Source organism: Cupressus sempervirens, chromosome 8 (assembly GCF_028749045.1).
Source record: "Cupressus sempervirens isolate cs-2001-9-10 chromosome 8, ASM2874904v1, whole genome shotgun sequence".
In the NCBI taxonomy this organism is placed as follows: Eukaryota; Viridiplantae; Streptophyta; class Pinopsida; order Cupressales; family Cupressaceae; genus Cupressus; species Cupressus sempervirens.
The window spans coordinates 237251929-237277122 of NC_143125.1; the positions used below are offsets into that span (position 1 = coordinate 237251929).

Genomic DNA, 25194 nt, shown 5'->3' on the forward strand with positions numbered 1-25194 from the left:
TTTGGTGTTTTTTCCCAAATTGGGTTTCTACGTTAAGTCCTAGTGTCATGTGTGTTCATGTTATTTATTTCATGCTTGCAAGTAAATTATTGACATTATCTTAAGATCTACTAAGTTAAACAGATTCTGCATTTACCGAGTTACATCAATTTTTTTATGCTTACTGAGTATCAGTAGTAATCATTTTTTTTAGTCTAAATTTTATATTTAATATCTAAAGGATCTAGGATTTATTTTAGTAGTAACTGATTCACCCCTCCCCTCTTAGTTACTCCTCTTATATTTTCAACAATTGGTATCAGAGCTTTTGGTGCTTGCAGAGAAGGTTTCAAGGACGTAAGCTAAAGATTAGGATGTCTTACAAAAGAGAGATTCCAAAGTTGAACAAAGACAACTTTGCAGCATGGCAAGGACTTATGAGGCTTCATCTAGATACCATCAATGATTTAGGCGAAAAATATCTTGATGAAGAATACTAAACTCCCACTAGAACATTATCAATTGAAGATATTGTTGAGAAAAATAACCATAATGTCATGATGATTGATATTACATTTGCTCTTAGTTATGCTGAATTTGATGAGGTCAAAAGCTATAAAACTACTTTTGATATGTGGAACAAACTAAAAGAAATCCATGGAGGAGATGACAATATAATAAGAGCTAAAGTAGAAAGCCTTAGATAACAATTTGATCAAATGAAAATGAGAGAAGATAAAAATATTACAAAATATGTGGAAAGAATTAAGGCCAATGTTAGTGCAATTAGAGCATCTGAAGGAGAAATCAAAGAAGAAATTGTGTTAAGAAAAATACTCAAAAATCTGCTTCCCATCTATGCAATCAAAGTGTCTACTATTCAAGAAAAGAGATGTGATCCAAATAACAAGAAAGGCTTGGATTTTCTAGTAGCAAGATTGACAGCTTTAAAACTAGACAACTTTGACAACTACATTCTTGTTTCCAAAATTATTGAATCTACATTTGATGCTAAATTATCACTCAAAGAAAAGGGCAAGAAAATAAAAGATAATCAATTAGGAAGTGAAGAAGAAACAAAAGAAAGTTATGATAGTGGTCTTGAAATTGCTGAAGCCCTACTTGCAAAGAAATATTTCAAGAGCTAAGGGAAGTACAAAGGTAAAATTCCCCTAATTTTTTTTTCTTGTAAAGAAATTGGTCATATTGCTGCTAGGTGTCCAAACAAAGAAAGCAAGGAAGAGAAGAAAAGCCACAAGTACAAAGGCAAGAAGGAATTCAAAGGTCGCAAATCTTACAAAGACAAAGGTAAGAAAACTTGTTTTATGGCTAAAGATTCTGATAACAATGAAGATGTAATAGTGTATATTGTTGTAAAAGATGAATCTAATGAAGAAGAAGATAAGATGGCACTTGTCTTTCACGTTAGTAAAAATGATACTTGGATCATAGATAGTGGATGTTCTCACCATATGAGTAGAGATAAATCTAAGTTTGAACATTTTGAACACTATGATAGAGGTAGTGTAAGGTTTGGAAACAATAAACCTTGTTGCATAAAAGGAAAATGTCAAATCTCATTAACCAAAGAACTTGTATGTGATAATGTCTATTGGGTTGAAGGACTAAAACATAATTTACTAAGTGTGGCATAGTTAAACAACATTGGATTCAAGGTAGAGTTCATGAATGGCAAGGAAAATTACTGGATAACAAAAGAAATCTGATTGGATCAGGCAAGCAAACAAAAGGTAACCTATTTTATCTTGATCTTGGTGATTGCTCATGTTTTATTGCTCAAGTAGAAGAAATCTAGTTATGGCACAGAAGACTATGTCATGCAAACTTTGATAGTATGGTCAAGATAAGAAAACTCAGAAAAGTAAGAGGTATCTCTAGTTTGATGAAACCTAATGTTGGATTATGCAAAAATTGCTAAATTGGTAAAATGGGAAAGACTAGTTTTAAGAGAAAAAACTATTAGTCAAAAGATGTCTTAAAAATTGTGCATACTAATTTATGTGGACCCATTGGAATAGAAAATTATAGTGGAGAAAAAAAATTTCATTCTTTATGTTGATGACTATTCTAGAATGATGACTATTATGTATCTAAAAGAAAAATTATAAGCTTTTGAGAAATTCAAATGGTATCTGGCTAGAGTAGAAAACTAAACTAGAAAAAGATTAAAATGCTTAAGATCAAATAGAGGTGGTGAATTCATCTCAAATGAATTCCACAATTTCTACATTGAAAGAGGAATCAAAAGACAAGTATCAACCCCTAGTACTCTTGAGAAAAATGGAATAGCTAAAAGAAGAAACAAATCCATCATGAATTGTGCAAGGACACTAATGATTGAAAAGAATGTTGCTATCAAATACTAGAAGGAAGCTATTAGCACTACAGTTCATACTTTGAACTAAGTTCAGTTAAAAAAGGACTCAAACAAAACCCCCTTTGAACTATGGTATGGCTACAAACCTAATGTAAGTTACTTGAAATTATTTGGCAGCAAATGTTATATCTTGAAGGAATCTAGAAAAGGAAAATTTGATGTAAAAGGTGATGAAGGTATATTTCTAGGATAATTCTACAGAAGTAAAGTATACAAATGTATGAATTTGTCCACTCACAAAATCATAGAAACTGCACATGTGAGAATTGATGAGTTTGCAAAAAAGAGTGAAGAAAAAAGCAAAAAGGAGCCAAAATATTACAAAAGATTTGTTTACTTTGAACCTGATACATTACCAAACATATTTGACAAAAAGGAGACTTCATCTCCCGAGCTCTCCAAGTCTCCAACAGTTACCAAGTTGCAAGAAGTGCAAACTGAGTCACAAGGACCTAAGTCACATTTAGAGCATGCCGAGTTAGTGCATACCGAGTCTGAAGGACTCGAGCCATAGATAGAAGGACCCGAGCCTAAAGTTGAGATTCAAAATGAAGATAGTACAATTCATTCAAAAGTCAAAGAACCTGTATTGGCTAAATATGTCAAAAGGCATCATGCACTTAATTAGATCATTGGAGACAAATCAGATGAAACAATAACAAGAAGTAAACTAAAAGGTACATGTTTACTTGTTGAATTTGAACCTAGAAGTTTTAGGGATGTACTGGAAAATGAAAGTTGGATTGAGGCTATGAATGAAGAAATAGAATAGGTAGAAAAGTATAAAACTTGGACTCTTGTTCCTAGACCCAAAGATAAAAATGTGATTGGTACAAAATGGGTATTCAAAAATAAGCTGAATGAAGATGGAAATTGTTAAGAGACAAAGCAAGCTTGGTATGTAAAGGCTATTCTCAAGAAGAAGGTATTGATTAAAGTGAGACTTTTTCCCCTATTGCAAGATTAGAAAGTGTAAGGACTTTACTGACATATGCAACTCATAGAGGATTCCAAGTATATTAGATGGATGTTAAATTTGCATTCTTGAATGGAATACTTGATGAGAAAGTCTTCATTGAACAACCAAAAGGTTTTGTTGATCCTAACAAATGGGACATGGTCTACAAAATACACAAAGCACTATATGGTCTAAAACAAGCCCCTAGATCCTAGTATGAAAGATTACATAACTATTTGATATAGATTGGTTTTCAAAGAATAAATGATGACAATAGTTTGTATATCAAGGAAGGACCATATAAGAAGATTATGTTTGCAAAAATATTTGTGGATGATACTCTATTTACAGGAAATGATTACTTATGCAAAGCATTTTCAGAACAAATGAATAAAGAATTTTAGATGTCCATGTTTGGAGAAATAAAATTCTGTGTTAGATTGTAGATACAATATAACAAAAATGGTATCTATATCATTCAATCTAAGTATATCAAAGAGATGCTCAAGAAATTTGGAATGAAGGATTCAAAACCAGTTGGAACCCCCATGTGTACTAGAATTAAGCTTACCAAAGATGGTGACTCCAAAGAAGTAGATCAGACCTTATATAAATCAATGATTGAAAAATTATAGTATGTAGTACATACAAGGCCTAATATTGCCTTAGTAGTTGGGATAGTAGCAAGATTCTTAGCCAAACCTAGATAAACCACATGATGGCAATAAAAAGAACCTTGAGATATATGAAAGGTATTGAAGACTATGGCTTATGGTACAAACTTGGAGGCAATCTTGACTTAAAAGTATTTAATTATGCTGATTGGGTAGGAAATCTTGATGATAGAAAAAGAATTAGTGGTGGAGAATTCTTTCTTGGTAAAAGGTTGGTATCTTGGACAAGAAAGAAGCAAAACTACACATCTCAATCCATAGTAGAAGTAGAATATGTGGCTGCAATAGTAAATTGCTATAACATTGTTTGGTTCAAACAATTGTTGAAAGGAATGAATTTTGAAATCAAAGAGCCAATAGTCATGTATTGTGGTAACACTAGTGCAATCAACATATCAAAGAATTCAGTGATGTATTCCAAAAGAAAGCACATTGCTATAAAATATCACTTTGTAAGAGAGTTAGTAAAAGACAAAAAAATTAGATTGGAATATGTACATACAAAAGAACAAGTTGTAGATATATTCACCAAGCCATTATCTAAGGATGCTTTTTTGTATCTAAAAGATAATTTAGGGGTCATTCCCCTATCCAAAGCTCACTAAATAAAGTTTAGTGATGCATCAATAGGAACTAAGTTGAAGATGAATAAGTTGATGCAGTATTGACAAGGACATATTGCAAATGAATCTTTACTCAAGATACATTGACACTAATCAAAATTTTCTTTGGCATGTGTTGCCAAAGAGGGAGAAGTTTTCTATCATATCTTTCTGAAATTTTGTAATTCCAAGAAGGAGAAGTTAAGTAATTCCTTTAAAGAGGGAGAATATTATAGAAGAATTTTTCTATGTAAAATCAAAGAGGGAATTTTTTTTTGACAAAGGGAGTCTTGTTCTCAAAATTTTATTGTGCTATGATATGTTGTGTTGCCATCAATGCCAAAGAGGGAGATTGTTGGATACAATTGATTAATTGTGTGTTGTCTTCGATGTTACAAAAATATCATATTAGTTGACAGTCAGTGAATGCCAAGCTCACTTGGTTAGCGAAGACATTTTTCCTTGTCTACCAAGTGTTCTTTTTTCTTCTCTGTATAGAAGGCAGTATCTACTGAGCTCACTTGGGCATTGAAGGAATTTATGGAAAAAAGAGTCTTAACCGAGCTCACTTAGTTAACAAAGGAAAATTGAATAGAGCTAGTATTAACCAAGTTCACTAGGTTACCAAAGGAATTTTGTAGGTTCACAGTGTTAACTAATCTCCTATTGGTTAACATAGGAAATTGATTCAAAATTAGTTTACCAAGCTAGGTCAGTTACCAAAAGATTTTCTTATTTTGGCATGTAAAGCTTAATTATTTTACCTAGTGATTCTAGCTGACTATGGTAATGAATATTGGTTACTCTCATTTGTATTTGAGCCCACTTGACAATTTGAAAGGTATAAGTAAAAGGTTAATTTGTGATTTCAAATTATGCAAGTGGAATGATTTAAAAAGAGATAAGAAGAGAGGAAGTGAACTTGAAGGATAAGTAGGTATCCTTGTGGAGCATAAAAGTGTTGTTCAATAAGAAAGGACCAAGTATAAGCTTAAACAAAGATTTGTAATCAACAATTCAATTGCATCTCAATCAGTTCATTTCATTTTTGCTCTCTAACCATTGTAGTAGTGATCTAAAATCTCTTAATAGAGTTGGTTTAATAGCCATTTGTAAATCCTCTAACAAGGTAGCAATTTCATTGAATTGTTTCAAGACCTCTTACATGGCCACTCCTAATAGGGTGATCAAATCCTTTAATAGGGTCACACCTAACAATGTGTTTTGTAACCATTAATAGGGTTGGCTCCTAATAGGGCTCACTTTAGAAGAGTGAAAAATAGTAACTAGTTACATTTGGTGGTTTCTCCCAAATTAGGTTTCCATGTTAAATCTTGGTGTCATATGTGTTCATCTTATTTCTTTCATACTTGTAAGTAAATTACTAACATTATCTTAAGATCTACTAAGTTAAACACATTCTACACTTACCAAGTTACAACAATTTTTGTATGCTTATCGAGTATCAGTAGTAATCAGTTTTATCAATCTAAATTTTATATTTGGCATCTAAGGGATCTAAGATTTATTTTAGTAGTAACTAATTCACCCCTCCCCTCTCAGTTACTCCTCTTATATTTCCAATAATATCATCCTTATAAAGGAGATCGAAACCCTAAAAAGGTCAAATTTAGGTTGCATAATAATAATTAATAAAATTAATTAATTATTATATGCCTAAAGTTTAGCTTAAGTGAAATAGAGTTAATTAGGAAATATGTAATTACTCTAATAGTTTCCTTGCTTTTTATGCATTGTTTCTCATCTTAAGGGGGTGTTAGAGTAAATGATTAATTTAATTTAATTTATTGAATTACCTCTACTCCCTTCTTATGATTTCACTTTATGCACATGCATTTTCATTTAATAATTAAATATTAATTATTAAATATCATTTACCTTTTAGGGTTTCCCTATATAGTTTTATGATCTCCTTTATTAGGATTGATCCATTGTACTTTAATTTATTCTTTTCAATCTCATAATATATTCTTCCATATTTTTAGAGCCAAAACCTTTCCTCCTCTTTTATTTTTCTCTACAATAGGTTCTTATATGCAAGTGTTCTATTAGATCTGTCAATTTTTTCTCATTAATTCCTTCAAAAAATATATTAAAAAATTATCTTTATAGGTGAATGCACCAAGTTGTGGTGCCAAAAACATGACATCTTTTTTTTCTTCAAAATTTCTATTATTGTGCATGCACTATAGTTCATACACACTATGGCCTGGGCATAGGCTTGTGGAGCCTAAGCCATAGTACATGCATGCTATGGGATTCTCTATAGTGTGTACATAGTATGGCCTATGCTTAAGCTTGTGGAGCTTAGGCCATAGTGCGTGAACATTATGGGATTCTCTATAGCGCTATTAGAAATCACATAAAATACTCTTTCTCTCCCCACCCCATCTCTCTCTTTCTCCCTCCCTCCCTCTCTCTCTTTCTCTCTGTCTCTCTCTCCCCCTACCCCATCCTCTCTCTCTTTCTTTACATCCTATGTCATATGCTTCCTATATCCCCCCTCTCTCTCTCTACATCCTATCCCATACTCTTTCCCCAATCCTCTCTTTCTCTCTCCCATCTGCTACTCTATATCCATCTCTCTTTTTATATGCATCTTATCCCATATACTCTTTGAACCCCCATCCACTACTCCCTATCACTTTCTCCCTCTCTCTCCTATCCCCTACTCTCTCTCTAACCCCTAATCCCTAACCCCTCTCTGTCTATCTCATACCCTCCCTCCCTAACCCCTCTGTCTCTTTATCTCTTCTCATCCCTCCCTAACCCCCCTCTTTCTCTACCTCTTCTCAGGCCTCCCTATTCCCTCCCTATCCCCCCCCTTCCACCCTAACCCCCCCCCCCCCCCCCCCACTCTCTCTCAATTCCCTAACCTACCTCTATGTGTCCTCTCTAACCCCTAACCCCAATCCCTCAGTCTATAACCCCTAATCCCTAACGCCTATCCTCTCTCTCTCTCTCTCTCTCTCTCTCTAATGCCCCATTGAGGAACCCAAGATAAATTAACCTATAATGTCACTAAATTTTCTCAACATTTTTTTGAAATATTAAAACAATCAAGAGATAACATAGTAGAAGAAATAATTCACATACATACAAAGAAATAAAATAATAGTTACATCTCTAGAGTATTCTATAATGTTGAATCACATAGTAGTTTAATTAAGATTATTCTTTATAAGTAAACAAATTCCATGTCATAGAAAAACCATATGTACAAAATCATAGGAAAGAATATACAAGAACATAAGATGCCACATGGTTTAACTAGAATGCATAATCATCCTCTACATAAGTCATAAGATATCAAATGCTAATAGAATATACATCATGATAAGATACAACATTTTGTAACATCTCAAATAACCAAAGTACAAATACCAAAATGTGAACATAGAACATAATCACAAGATAAGAAGGATAGAATAACTGCACAAGGTACATCTAGCTTTGGCATCGAGCTATTAGATCTGAATGGTATAAGAAACACTACCACTCAACCTCATGGAACCCAAATGGCTTGCTCCCACCATCTTGAGGAGATAATCTCATGTCCCAAATGGATAATAATACAAAAGTCATAACAATAATCTAGGTCATGGAATCCTTCTAGCAATCTATCTCAAGGTACCTAGTATATAAGCAACATTTAATTCCAAAGGCATCAAAGACACATACGAAACATAATATTTATGTGGAAAAGTGTCATCACATAAGTCAAATCTAAGGTTACCCTAGCAGTCTCTCTGGACTCTATCCCCCTAGTGACCCTATGTGGCATCATTATCCTTTATTATACACGAGGCATACTAACAAGGAAAGGTTGCAACTAGGTATCCTCTCTACTCCCATCCTAGGCTATACTAGCACTCAAGGCATGGGCAAGGTAATATACTAACTTTTGTTAATTGATTTTAACCCAATTAATGACAATATTATCACATTTTATTAATATAACTTAGAAACGGGTTACCCAAGAAACCTCTTTAGGGCTCTAGCCTCCATTACAAGCCACTTCCCATCATACATATAGATAACGTACCTTAAGCTCATAAAAGTGTATCTCATGAATCACAATAATCACATTAGTCTTATAAAATCAATTGGAAAGCACCAATAGATAGTTGATTGAAACCTCATAGTTTACACCAAGAAAATAACAACACATGAGCTTACAAAGAAGAAATCGATCTCATCATAGAAACACATGAATATATAACATTGGTTGGGAATTAAACAATCATGATATAACAACATCACATAATAACACTTTTAGAATGTCCACTTCCCAACCCTCTAGTAAACATTCCTAATTGGCCAAACTAATTGGTTTTCCCAAACCTCATCATGAGATAAAACACAACATCTCAACATGCATTTAAAACAAACTTAGTTATTCAGTCATTTTAGTTTTTGATATATTTTCGTAAATCTTGATTTGAGTAAAAGATCAAGTTTCATTTGAAAATGTTTTCCCATCATATGTGTTTTCCATGTTTAGTTCACCATAATATAATTCCTTATTTTTGTAGTTTAAAAGAGCCCATCTCTAGTAAAACCTATGTTTTTATTTAACTATCTTTTTTAAAAAGAAGTATTATTCCTAAATAACATTAGTTAATATAAAAAGATAAATAAAAATAATTTAAATAAGATATTATATTAATAATTTTTTTTCAAAGAAAAAACTTTAAAAAAATTAATCCCTAAAGAGGGGATGATAGTTGACAACATGCTCAAGGTAGCTACAACATTACCAAGGTAATTGTTGTTGCCCTTGTCCAGTCTTGGTCTGCAAGCTATGGGGTACAGAGGGAGGCATGCATATGGTGGCCCCTACCCTCACTTCAAATATGATTTTTATTATTAAATTTTTAAATAATTTTTTTATAATAGGCCCCCCTCTTCTAACCACAAACCCCAAAAACTTTACTTATTACAATAAATAAAATAAGTATTATATATATATATATATATATATATATATATATATATATATATATATATATATATGTATATATATATATATATATATATATATATATATATATATATATATATATATATATATATATATATATAATTATAAATTAGCTATATTATATATATTTATATATATTTTGAATAAATATTATTATAAATTAGTTATTTTAAATTGAATTTGTTAAAAATTGTGTTTTTTTAATAGAAATTGTTGAAATTTAGGTTATTTTAAATATAAATTTTATGTTTTTCAAATTAATAGGTATGGCTGACCCAAATGATGATACTAACATAGGAAATAATGTTCCTTGTAACCCTCCACCAAACAATCCAGAACCCCCTCAAAATTGTCCACCAAATGATCCCCTACCCGCTCAAAACCCTCCTCAAATTGAAGATTTGATAGTTGAAAATCTCGTCAAACTGAGCGTTTGCGAACCACATATAACACTATACCCACATTGGCTCCCATGTTATCCATGTTAAACACCATACTAGATAATATTGAAATACTTACCAATGAAAAAAATGTTGCTCTTCACTGGCATGAAAAAATGCATGCCATGTTTGATGATGGGTTGGACTATGATGAGGTTACAGCCCTAAATATAACTAAAGATGATATAGTTAGCCTTTTTGTGGACCCAAAAACTGGTAAAAAAGTACAATGCACAAAGCCCAAACTATCAATTAAATGGTGCACAAATGAGGCTATGCATGCAAACTTTTGGGATCATTGGTGGATGATTTTTGACATCCCTCCACACAATATTTAAAGGTGCCATTCTATTTCATTAAAAAATAATATGCCAAATTTGTGTTGCACCTCAAAGTGAACTATTGGAACATGAGGCCCAACATGGGTGTAGGAGGAGGAGCTCCTCATAATAGACCCTTTTTCTAGTGGAAGAAAGTTGGCACTTTTTTCCCCCCTACTAATGTCTCCCCCCTCCTCTAGTACAACATCCTGATATTATTGTAGAGGCTAGCTCTTAGACTACTAGAGTCATCCATAGATTGAGTAGCCTATTGATATCCCAAGATAGGTCAATGTTGCCTCATATTGATGATGTTGGTACGAGTTCATCATCAGCAAGCTCATCACATATTTGTGTGCCCCATACTTGCATAATGTGCAAGAATATTGGTCTAGGTCCCATAGGTGATCTGTCTAAATATCAATTTGAATTTGAGGAGGATACACCAGATGCATGTACAGAGGCTACACACCTTGATGTGGGAGAGGAGGGGCATGCAGAGGCATGGAATCCTTCTATGTCAGTATGTGTATACAATTTTTTGTTACAAGATATGCAATTTAAAGCTAATCTTTATAATAGATTAATTTTAATTTTTAACCCATACTGACCTATACATGTATGTGATCTTCATTTATGTTTAGTTAATGACTGAGGAGGAGCTCAGATAGGTTGGTAATGTCACACTCTCAGCTATTTCATTTGGCCTTGAGACATCTATGGTACATTATGTTGTGTTCTCATTATATTTTCTATTTTCTATTGGAACATGAATGATTTCTAATCTTTCTTTTCTCTTACAAGTATCACCTATTAGTGGGGGGTAGAGTGTAGGTGATGAGGCACAACCCATTGACAAGGGATATGTAATTAGGTGCTTTTAAAGTGGTTAAATATCGATATATTCTTGTAAAATGTTTGTGGAAATGAAATTTAATTATATTCTTTATTGTATAGGATGTGGCTACTGGTGATGAGTCTAGGCAGATTCCATGTCACAGACCCTCTAGTGTTTCCATTTGCAGTGAGAGCCCCATCGTATATATAAGTATCATTTATTTTTATTTCTTCCTTATTTTCATTAATAAATTCAAAACTAATTTCTATGATATTAACAACTAGTATTTTGTATCTCATAGGAAACACCTAATGCATAGGAGGTTGGATGCCTGAGTTTTGTATGTTTTCTAATGAAGCCATTATATCTAGAGGGGGAGTCAAAAAATGTAAGTTATAGTTTGAATTCTTGATTATATGTTATGAATTTAGCATTTTATGAATTATAATGTTATATTTTAAGTTGTAGATTCATTTGAAAAACATAATTGAACATACATAGGCCATAATCAATGAGGTTCAAGAATTTTTGAGGACATATGAGAGGACTCCTGACTGATGCCGGAGGTCGATGAGAGAGATATTTATGATGAAATTTTAATACTATAAATCTTCATTAAAAAGGGATCATTATGCATTTGAGTAATTCAATATTAGATACATAGAATCATTTAAATTTAATAGTCTAAGTTTGGGTTTTCCATTTTTGTTTATGTAGGAGGCATCTGATCCACCAAATGTAGTGAAGAGGCTACATTTTGATCATCCACCAATAGTATAGGATAGTATAGTTTTCATAGGATGCATCATGAGACATTTTGAGATGGCATATGCCACACTGTATATAGAAACATTGATATTATACACATTCTGATGGCATGTTAGCCATATTTTGTATATGGATCTATGTATTTTGATATATATTTACATAATTTGTCTATGGATACATGAAATTTGATATATATCTGTATAATTTATCTATGGATATATGTATTTTGATATATACTTTTGTCATTTATGTGCACAATGATATACATATTAATTTAGTATAGTATTATTCAATTGTGAATCATCTGTATTGTTCATGTTTATAGAATATCAGTCATTTTTATCATGTTTTTTATATTCAATTCAAATACAATAATTTGTGAATAACATTTTAACAATCTTTATTATCAAATTTTTGATGCAATGTTTAATTTGAAATGCTATTGTATATGTTTAATTGAAATGATCTCTGCAACCCCTTAAGATGTCACTATGGTTCACCCACCCAAACACACTTAGAGCACCTTGGAAATGAGATAGATTATTGTAGGTTTTAGCATGACCATCCTGTAGCATTTAATGTTTCATCAATAGCCCCCGTGAGCTCCATGTTACTATCCTCAGAAGATCAACCTCAAAACCACTTATAGCACCTTGGAGACTCTTCAATACAGGGTGGCTATGAATGATAAAGGCTCTTAGCAACCAGAATCAGAGTGGCACTAGGGTTCACCCACCCATATGGAGCTAATGGTTTTGATGATTTGATTCCAAGATTAATAGTTTTAAAGTTATGTTGTGATGCACCTATGAACTGAGGCACAGTGTGAGTTTTTGCATTGAGCAAGATCATTGTGCCAAATCCAAATAGAATGTGATCTCTCAAAAATGAGATAGGTTATTGTAGGCCTCAACATGATTGTCTTGTAGTATTCAACATTTCATCAATAGCCTCCATGAGCTATGAGTTACGAGCCTTAGAAGTTCAACCTTGAAATGCACTTAGAGCACCTTGGAGAATCTTTAGTATGGGGTGGTTGTGAATGATGGAGGCTCTTTGCAGTAAAAACAAGAGTATCACTATAGTTCACCTACCTATCTAGAGCTAATGGAACTGATGATTTGATGCAAAGATTAGCAGTTTCAAAGTTATGTTGTGATGCACCTATGAATTGAGGTACACTCTTTTGGCATTGAGTGAGATTGTTGTGTTGAATCCAAATGGAATGTGATCTTTCAAAAATGTGATAGGTTTGTAGGCCTCAGCATGAACATCTTATAGCATTTTAGATTTCATTAATAGCCTCTATGAGCTTAGTGTTATGACCCTCGGAAGATCAACCTCAAAATGCACTTAGAGCACCTTTGAGACTCTTCAATATGGGGTGGTAGTGAACGATGGAGGCTCTTTGTGACCAGAAAAAGGGTGTCACTAGGGTTAACTCACCCATCTAGAGATAATGAAACTAATGATTCAATGCCAAAATTAGTGGTTTCAGAGTTGCATTGTGATGCACCTATGAACTGAGGTACACTGTGAGTTTTGGCATCAAGCGAGATCACTGTGCTGAATCCAAATGGAATGTGATATCTCAAAAATGAGATAGTTTATTGTAGTCCTTGGTATAAATTTTCTCTATCATTTGACATTTCATTGATATCTCCCATGAGCTTTGAGTTATGACCCTTGAAAGATCAATCTTAAAACACACTTAGAGCACCTTGGAGACTCTTTGGTATGGGGTGGCTGCGAATGATAGAGGATATCCATAGTTGGAACAAGGGTGTCATGAGGGTTCACCCACTCATATAGAGCTAATGGCACTAATGATTTGATGCCAAGATCAGCAATTTTAAAGTTATGCTATGATGCACCTATGAACTGAGGCACACTGCGAGTTTTGGCATTGAGTGAGATCATTGTGCCAAATCCAAAGGGAATGTGATATATTAAAAATGAGATAGGTTATTACAAAATTTGACATGACCATCCTATAGCATTAAAATTTTCATTGATAGCCCCCATGAGCTTTGAGTTATGACCCTCAGAAGATCAAACTTGAAATGCACTTAGAGAACCTTGGAGATTCTTTGGTACAGGGTGACTGGAAACAATGGATGCTCTCCATGACAAGAACAAGGGTGTCAATAGAGTTTAGCCACCCATCTAGAGCTAATGGCACTAACAATTTGATGCCAAGATTAGCGGTTTCAAAGTTATATTGTGATGCACCTATGAACTGAGACACACTTTGAGTTTTGGCATTGAGCGATATCACTATGTCAAGTCCAAATGAAATGTGATCTCTCAAAAATGAGATAGGTTATTTTATTCCTTTTCATAACCATCCTATATAATTTGAAATTTTATTGATTGCCCCCATGATCTTTGAGTTATGACCCTCAAAAGATCGACCGCAAAATGCACTTAGAGCACCTTGGAGGCTCTTTGGTATGAGGTGGACATGAATGATGTAGGCTCTCCATGGCTATAATAATGGTGTTAATAGGGTTTACCTACCATCTAAAGCTAAAGGAACTAACGATTTGATACCAAGATCAACAGTTTCAAAGTTATGCTGTGATGCACCTATGAACTGAGGCACCCTACCAGTTTTGGCATTGAGAAAGATCATTGTGTTGAATCCAAATAGAATGTAATCTCTCAAAAATGAGATAGCTTATTTTAGGCCTCAACATGATTGTCCTATAGAATTCAACATTTCATGACAAGCCCCCATGAGCTCTAAGTTATGATCCTCAGAAGATCAACCTTGAAACACACTTAGAGCACCTTGGAGACTTTTTGGTATGGGGTGGCTATGAACAATAGAGGCTCTCAATAGCTAGAACAAGGGAGTCACTAGGATTTACCCATCCATCCATATCTAATGGCATTAATGGTTCATTTTCAAGATCAATGCTTTCAAAGTTATGTTGTAATGTACCTATGCATTGAGGCACACTACGAGTTTTGGCATCGAGTGAGATCATTGTGTCAAATCCGAATGGAATTTGATCTCTAAAAAATGAGATATATTATTTTAGGCCTTGGAATTATCATCCTATAGCATTAAATGTTTCATTGATAGGCCCCATTATCTTTGAGTTATGACCCTTAGAAGATTAATCTCGAAATGCACTTAGAGCACCTTGGAGACTCTTTGGTACGGGGTGGCCACGAATGATGGAAAATCTCTATGGATGGAACAAGGGTGTCACTAGAGTTAGTATTAAGTAAAAAGATTATTTTTAACCTCTCTCAAGTTTTTTTTGTTGGGCACAGTGCAATTTTGGTGTTAGTATGTATTATAATCATCGTTTTTTAGGTCCCTCCACATAAATTGTATTAAGTAAAATCATCTTTGTTTCTTACATTAAATAAAAAAGTTTAAATTTACAATACATCAAGTGTTTCATCATTATTACATCAATACACAACTATCACAAATCAAAGTGTCAAAAATAGTAGTGTCAAAAATCATAGTGTCGAAACTAGTAGTGTCAAAAATTGTAGTGTCAAAAATAGAATAGATTTTTCTTCATTCTACTACTTATTTAGTTTTTATCTTCATGCATGGCTACTCTTCATGATGTACCTACATTTCAATATCATAAAAAAATTAGTAACTTATTGTATTAAAGAATATAATCATTAGTTCACTGAATCATTGTGAACAAAAGAACATAGGAAGTAAATATACCTAGTCGAGTGTTCCATTAGGGTCCTCTCTCTATTTTAGGGTCTCCAGTATAGATTCATGATCAACATTAGTAATAGTAAAAAGTTCTTTTACTTTTGGTCTTCCTTGATGCTTCAAAAACTTCACATTTGTTTCTATAATAAGATGTGAATACATGAGAATTATTTTGTGCTTCTGATAGTTTTTGAATGCAAGAATTCCATTCCTTCTAAGGATGTATGTCTGTAGCCATGTTCTAGCAACAACAACTGAACTAGTAGGATATGTGAATCCATCATCATCTACAATTGGTTGTGCAACCTTTTGTTTACCACTTACACAATGTGCTAACTAAGAACCTAATTTCTCATCATTTCCCTGTGGTGCAACCAATGCAAAGACATGTCTTGGCTAAAGAAGATCAGATAGATGGTTATGCTTAAGTGAACTTTCCATGTCATCATTTTTTATAGTGGGTATGATAGACAATGGAATAAGATAATGTGGAGCCCATGTGTTCCCCCACTCACTTGACTCATAGTGGTCCCACTCACACTAAAAACAACTAGGACAAAAGCAAGCTAGCTATTGTGTCCAAATGGTCCATGTACTACAATCAGAGCTCTAGAATGAATGCATTTTTTTATGAGTCTCTCACTGTAGCACAATTTGATCTATTAGAGATGGACCCTTCCTCAACCAAACAAAATAACCTATGTACTACTGAATTAAGAGTCCCTCCCTTGTGATAATGTTGAACTATGCTAATCAAAAATGCTATGAGCATCAAGAAGCTCTTCTCCTGAAATCTTCAATTGCTCCTTAACTAGAGCTCTCTTCACACATGCCCCTACTCCATCATGTTCCCCTTTCCCATGGCCAAACTTAGAAAAACTCCAAATATGAAGCACCCCGCTCTTTATGTGCATCCTACACAATAATAAAATATGTGAGCATTATTGAATTGGCCTATGCAATTATTTAACAAAATGATATGTTTATCCATAGCAATGTCATGCTCCTATAAGACATCAAAATAATTCTCGAAACAATGTTGCACAAACTCATGAGAGAGGGATCTATCATCACTCATATAAAAATGACACTCTCTAATAATCTTCCAATTATCTTCTGCACTATCATGGGCATGTCTATATGCTATGTGGACAAAAATATTTATCTAAATAGAGTTGTAATAATAAGATTGTGTCTCCACTAGTAAATTTATCCCTAAATTTTGACAAGAAAAGGTCAAAATTGTGACGAGAGTTGTTCGAATAGACAACTAAACCTATCATCAATCTTTTTTAGTTAGTTTTTCATCACAGTAATTAAGCATCAAAATTTTGACTCAAAAAAGGTCGACTTACCAATGTGAGTTTCATCGATTTCCTTAGTTCATCTTGAACTCTTATTTCCTCATTTGTGTCCATTGCTGGTTGAAATTTCAATTTACACCACTTGAATTTTTCAATAGTAAAGCCAAATGTTCGACAATAAAAAAAACCAATCGTCATTGAAATTGCGACCAAGATCCCTTTCAACCATCATCAAAATTGTGACCAAGGCCCTTTAATTTTCTATGGTGGTACCATACATCTTGGTCAAATAGACAACTAAACCTATCATCAATCTTTTTTAGTTAGTTTTTCATCATAGTAATTAAGCATCAAAATTTTGACTTAAAAAAGGTTGACTTACCAATGTGAGTTTCATCGATTTCCTTAGTTCATCTTGAACTCTTATTTCCTCATTTGTGTCCATTGCTGGTTGAAATTTCAATGTACACCCCTTGAATTTTTTGATAGTAAAGCCAAATGTTTGACAATAAAAAAGACCAATCATCATCAAAATTGCGACCAAGATTCCTTTCAACCATCATCAAAATTGTGACCAAGGCCCTTTAATTTTCTACAATGGTACCATACATCTGATGAAAAAGGGAAGACATTTTGGTCAAAATTGAGACCAACGCTTGGTAGAAATTTAGACAAGCTATGCCAATTATTGGAAAAGCTTTGCTCTTATAGGAGCCTTCGAAATTGCACAAAATTGGATTCTAAAGCATAATTGCTCAGTGTGAGACTCAAGGTATTGTGCACATTTCTACCTCCACACCATTGTTTGATTCATATCACATGGTTTATTTCATACAAAACAATGGGAAAGATGAAGAAATTTGCACAATATTCTGAGTCTCCATCAAGAAATTATGCTTTAGAATCAAATTTTGTGTAGTCTAAAAGGCTCTTGTGAGAGCAAAGCCTTTGCAATAATTGGCATAGCCCATCTAAATTTTGGTTCTTGAGACACCATTTCTTGTGAAGACTGTAGGGAAAAATAAAACTAGGAAATAATTATTTATCAAGAATGAAAGCTAATAACACTAACTAATCTCTATTTTTCAAACAGATAAACATGACAAAAAAACTTACAATCCCAATCACATCATCATAAGAGCACATATATAACTATAACCCCTTATTTGGCTACTTGTTGATCAATTCCTTGGCAAGAGCATCCAGGACATAATATTAAAACACAATCAATCACTAAGCCTATTTCTAGCAATTGATCTATACTATAGAAACAAAAATTGCCTTAAAATTGATACCTCACCAGTTGTAGTTCATTTGCATTCGTAATGGCTTCACAAAAGTTGAAATCTTACCATTTGTCAAGAACACAAAAGGCACTCGTAGTTTAGCTACATCAATAAAAGTAAAGTTATTTGAATGTTAAAAAAATGTGAAAGTTCCACTTAATAGCTAGAAAAGCCATAATTCCTCAGTATACATCATCTTTGATGGAATGTTCATAAGTGAATGATTTTATCTAAAAGCTAAAACTTATGCACAAAGAAGCACCATGCTCTTGAAGATATATATATAGGTTACAAGACTAATATATCAAAAGGAGGATGTGAAGGCAAGAGACTATCATCAATATTGATTGTAGAGTTGTAGATAGGTAAGTGATAAACATAAAAAGGTAGCACAAGGCACCATTTTCCATGTTCTAATATGATGAACTGCCTTGGAGCTAGTTCTAAACCTTGATTTCTTAATGTTGGATTTGATCCAATGGTACCATTATCTTGAGGAGGTCCCACACCCCACTTTCCTACTGATTCTAATGACATAAACTCCTCTATCAATCATTCCAAGAGTGAACTAATTTGAGTTAAATGGATGTGATGCAATTACTAGAGGATAGACACTACATGAATAATCAAAGGATACATATTGAGTTAAGTCATAAAATACAAGAAGGCTATCACATGAATATATTACACTTGAAATGGGAGCAAATAGAGAATCATGAGGTGTCTACTGCAGTACAAACAAATGTTATATCAGTTTACATTCATATAGAGAAGGTAGCTACTATCATTATCAATTACTAAATTTGAATTCTAAATTGTTGACAAAGACTTACATAATGCAAAGGGTCAAACTTAGAAGCATCATAAATAGCAAGCTAGCTCTCGTGAACAACCAACAAGTGAACTTGATCATTATGGAACTGTACTCTTGTATCTCCAATCACTGGTGATGATCTTCCTATCTACACTTGTGAAAATTTTGACTTTTGCTTCTCCCATCTATCAATGCTCCAGAAATAGACCTGCCAGAATATTGGCCAAATATTTAGTAATTTGAATCTATAAACATGTGAATGTACAAAATAAGATGAAAAAGGATATATAAAATGAAGAGAAACCTAAGCATTGACCCTAGAAGATACCAATACATTCAAAGTGTGTGAAAATGCCAAGCCTATAATTTTCTTTTGGTGGCCTTTAAGCTTCATTTTTACCTAGTTAGTTTAAACAAGTTTTGAAAAGACACAATTTAGAATGTCATCATATTGAACAATGTCATCATATTAAACGACCCCAAATACTCTTCCTATAAAATAAACACCAAAAAAAAATGAATAGAATGAGGATAGTTCACTTTGACTGTGTATAACATTTTTGCATCAAATTTGCAATTCATATTTTAGAATCTATAATCTAGAGAGTGAATTAGTGAAAAAGAGAACTGCCATGATGTATCATTTAGTATAGTGAGCTTGAAAAGAAATAAAAATTCATGCTAGATCATAAATATAATTTTGGAGATACCTACAATCAAGAGTACAAGCTTTCCAATTTAAGATACAAATTAAGACTTTTTCATATGAGTGTGGTCAGGTTTATAATGGATTAGACAAGATAATGAGCTAGAAAAGAGAAAAGTTATGATGGTAGATAAAGCTATAGGGTATGTGGAGGATCATGGTGTGCCAAAAAGTGGCGATGTGAAAAAAAGAGAGTTTTAAGACGCTTAAAAGCGCTTCAAAATCCGCTCTGACTTTTTTTTACCTATCCAGGAACCAAACCTGGAAGGTTAAGCCGAGCCTTATCGAATATCCGATATCCGATTTTAAATCCAATATCCGACTAATAATTAAAATCATATAATAGTATGATATATTATTTAATATTATTATTATTGATATAAAATAATAATAATATTAAATAATATATCATACTATTATATTATAATAATATTATTATTATAATAATTATTATACTATAATATAATAATATTATTATAATTATTATTATACTATAATATAATAATATTATAATAACATATTATATTATAATAATATAATATAATATTTCATATATTATAATATATTGTAATGTAATATAATATATACATATTATAATATAATAATAAAAAGTAATATCTTATAATATAATATATAATAAAAAAGTATAATATATTATAAATTATAATAGTATAGTATAATAATAATATTTTATATTATAATATATAGTAAATTAATATAACCCTATGACCCCCTTTGACCCATATTACCCATTCGAATATGTCCCTAGGGGTCATAGGACCCCTAGAGACATATATCATTGTTTAATGGGTCAAGTGTGTCATAGGTCACCCTATGACCCCCTTTGACCCATATGTACGATTCAAATATGTCCTTAGGGGTCCTAGGACCCCTAGAGACATATGTCGTCATTTAATGGGTCAAAAAGGGTCATAGGTCACCCTATGACCCCCTTTGACCCATATTACCCATTCGAATATGTCCCTAGAGGTCCTAGGACCCCTAGGGACATATGTTGTCGTTTAATGGGTCAAAGAGGGTCATAGGTCACCCTATGACCCCATTTGACTCATATTACCCATTCGAATATGTCCCTTGGGGTCCGAGGACCCCTAGGGACATATGTCATCATTTAATGGGTCAAAGAGACTCATAGGTCACCCTATGACCCCCTTTGACCCAAAATACCCATTCGAATATGTCCCTAGGGGTCCTAGGACCCCTAGAGACATATGTCATAATTTAATGGGTCAAAGGGGGTCATAGGTCACCCTATGACCCCCTTTAACCCATATTACCCATTCGAATATGTCCCTAGGGGTCCTAGGACCCCTAGCGACATATCTCGTTGTTTAATGGGTCAGAGAGGGTCATAGGTCACCCTATGACCCCCTTTAACCCATATTACCCATTCGAATATGTCCCATATCATCGTTTAATGGGTCAAAGAGGGTCATAGGTCACCCTATGACCCCCTTTGACCCATATGTATGATTCGAATATGTCCCTAGGGGTCCTAGGACCCCTAGGGACATATGTCGTTGTTTAATGCATCAAAGGGGGTCATAGGTCACCGTATGACCCCCTTTGACTCATATGAACAATTCAAATATGTCCATAGGGGTCCTAGGACCCCTAGGGACATATGTTGTCGTTTAATGGGTCAAAGGGGGTCATAGGTCACCTTATGACCCCCTTTCACCCATATGAACGATTGGAATATGTCCCTAGGGTCCTAGGACTCCTAGGGAAATATGTCATCGTTTAATGGGTCAAAGAGGGTCATAGATCACCCTATGACCCCATTTGACCCATATTACCCATTCAAATATGTCCCTTGGGGTCCAAGGACCCCTAGGGACATATGTCGTCGTTTAATGGGTCAAAGAGGGTCATAGGGTGACCTATGACCCCCTTTGACCAATATTACCCATTTGAATATGTCCCTAAGGATCCTAGGACCCCTAGAGACATATATCGTCGTTTAATGCGTCAAGAGGGTCATAGGTCACCCTATGACCCCCTTTGACCCATATGAACGATTTGAATATGTCCCTAGGGGTCCTAGGACCCCTAGAGACATATGTCATCGTTTAATGGGTCAAAGAGGGTTATAGGTTACCCTATGACCCCATTTGACCCATATTATCCATTTGAATATGTCCCTAGGGGTCCTAAGACCCTTAGGGACATATGTCGTCGTTTAATGGGTCAAAGAGGGTCATAGGTCACCCTATGACCCCCTTTGACCCATATTACCCATTCAAATATGTCCCTAGGGGTCCGAGGACCCCTAGAGACATATATCATCGTTTAATGAGTCAAGAGGGTCATAGGGTGAGACCCATATGAATGATTCGAATATGTCCCTAGGGGTCTTAGGACCCCTAGAGACATATGTCGTCGTTTAATGGGTCAAAGAGGGTCATAGGTTACCCTATGACCCCATTTGACCCATATTACCCATTCGAATATGTCCCTAGGGGTCCTAGCACCCCTAGGGACATATGTCATCGTTTAATGCGTCAAAGGGGGTCATAGGTCAGCCTATGACCCCTTTTGACTCATATGAACGATTCAAATATGTCCCTTGGGGTCTTAGGACCCCTAGGGACATATGTTGTCGTTTAATGGGTCAAAGGGGGTCATAGGTCACCCCATGACCCCTTTTGACCCATATGAACCATTCGAATATATCCCTAGGGTCCTAGGACCCCTAGGGACATATGTCATCGTTTAATGGGTCAAAGGGGGTCATAGATCACCTTATGACCCCCTTTGACTCATATGAACGATTCAAATATGGACATATGTCATCGTTTAATGGGTCAAAGGGGGTCATAGGTCACCCTATGACCTCCTTTGACCCATATGAACCATTCAAATATGTCCCTAGGGTCCTAGGACCCCTAGGGACATATGTCTTCGTTTAATGGGTCAAAGAGGGTCATAGGTCACCCTATGACCCCCTTTGACCCATATTACCCATTCGAATATGTCCCTAGGGGTCCGAGGGGTAGGACCCCTAAGGACATATGTCGTCATTTAATGGGTCAAAGAGGGTCATAGGTCACCCTATGACCCCCTTTGACCCATATTGCCCATTCGAATATGTCCCTAGGGGTCCTAGGACCCCTAGAGACATATATCATCGTTTAATGGGTCAAGAGGGTCATAAATCACCCTATGACCCCCTTTGACCCATATGAACGATTCGAATATGTCCCTAAGGGTCCTAGGACCCCTAGAGACATATGTCATCATTTAATGGGTCAAAGAGGGTCATTGGTTACCCTATGACCCCATTTGACCCATATTACCCATTCGAATATGTCCCTAGGGGTCCTAGGACCCTTAGGGACATGTCGTCGTTGAATGGGTCAAACGGGGTCATAGGTCACCCTACAACCCCCTTTGACTCATATGAATGATTCAAATATGTCCCTAGGGGTCCTAGGACCCCTAGGGACATATGTCGTCATTTAATGAGTCAAAGGGGGTCATAGGGTGACCTATGACCCCCTTTGACCCATATGAACCATTCGAATATGTCCCTAGAGTCCTAGGACCCCTAGGGATATATGTCATCGTTTAATGGGTCAAAGAGGGTCATAGGTCACCCTATGACCCCCTTTGACCCATATTACCCAGTTGAATATGTCCCTTGGGGTTCGAGGACCCCTAGGGATGGATGTCATCGTTTAATGAGTCAAAGAGGGTCATAGGTCACCCTATGACCCCTTTTGACCCATATTACCCATTCAAATATGTCCCTAGGGGTCTTAGAGACATATATCGTCGTTTAATGGGTCAAGAGGATCATAGGTCACCCTATGACCCCCTTTGACCCATATGAACGATTCGAATATGTCCCTAGGGGTCCTAGGACCTCTAGAGACATATGTCATCTTTTAATGGGTCAAAGAGGGTAATAGGTTACCCTATGACCCCATTTGACCCATATTACCCATTCGAATATGTCCCTAGGGTTCCTAGGACCCCTAGGGACATATGTCGTCATTTAATGGGTCAAAGGGGGTCATAGGTCACCCTATGACCCTCTTTGACCCATATGAACAATTCGAATATGTCCCTAGGGTCCTAGGACCCCTAGGGACATATGTCGTCATTTAATGGGTCAAAGAGGGTCATAGGTCACCCTATGACCCCCTTTGACCCATATTACCCATTCGAATATGTCTCTTGAGGTCCAAAGACCCCTAGGGACATATGTCATCATTTAATGGGTCAAAGAGGGTCATAGGTCACCCTATGACCCCCTTTGACCCATAATACCCATTCGAATATGTCTCTAGGGGTCCTAGGACCCCTAGAGACATATGTCATCATACATATGACCCATAATACCCATTCGAATATGTCTCTAGGGGTCCTAGGACCCCTAGAGACATATGTCATCATACATATGGGTCAAAGGGGGTCATAGGGTGACCTATGACCCCCTTTGACCCATATGTACGATTCGAATATGTCCGTAGGGGTCCTAGGACCCCTAGGGACATATGTCATCGTTTAATGGGTCAAAGAGGGTCATAGATCACCCTATGACCCCATTTGACCCATATGAACGATTCGAATATGTCCCTAGGCATCTGAGGACCCCTTGGGACATATGTCGTCGTTTAATGGGTCAAAGAGGGTCATAGGTCACCCTATAACCCTCTTTGACCCATATGAACGATTTGAATATGTCCCTAGGGGTCTGAGGACCCCTAGGGACATATGTCATCGTTTAATGGGTCAAAGAGGGTCATAGGTTACCCTATGACCCCATTTGACCCATATTACCCATTTGAATATGTCCCTAGGGGTCCTAGGACCCCTAGGGACATATGTCATCGTTTAATGGGTCAAAGGGGGTCATAGGTCACCCTATGACCCCCTTTGACCCATATGAACAATTCGAATATGTCCCTAGGGGTCCAAGGACCCCTAGAGAAATATGTCATCGTTTAATGAGTCAAATGACTTATGACCCCCTTTGACCCATATTACCCATTCGAATATGTCCTTAGGGGTCTTAGGACCCCTAGAGACATATATCATCATTTAATTGGTCAAAGAGGGTCATATGTCACCCTATGACCCCCTTTGACCCATATGAACGATTGGAATATGTCCCTAAGGGTCCTAGGACCCCTAGGGACATATGTCATCGCTTAATGGGTCAAAGAGGGTCATAGGTCACCCTATAACCCCCTTTGACCCATATTACCCATTCGAATATGTCCTTAGGGTCCTAGGACCCCTAAGGACATATGTCATCGTTTAATGGGTCAAAGGGGGTCAGAGGTCACCCTATGACCCCCTTTGACCCATATGAATGATTCGACTATGTCCCTGGGGGTCCTAGGACCCCCAGGGACATATGTCGTCATTTAATG

General features: G+C 35.3%; 1 pseudogene; it reads right to left on the reverse strand.

The window, feature by feature from the left end:
* The window catches only part of LOC149542381 (cell division control protein 2 homolog B-like), a 35253-nt pseudogene extending 18156 nt beyond the window's left edge, over window positions 1–17097 (reverse strand).
* Between the last annotated feature and the right edge of the window lie 8097 nt (window positions 17098–25194).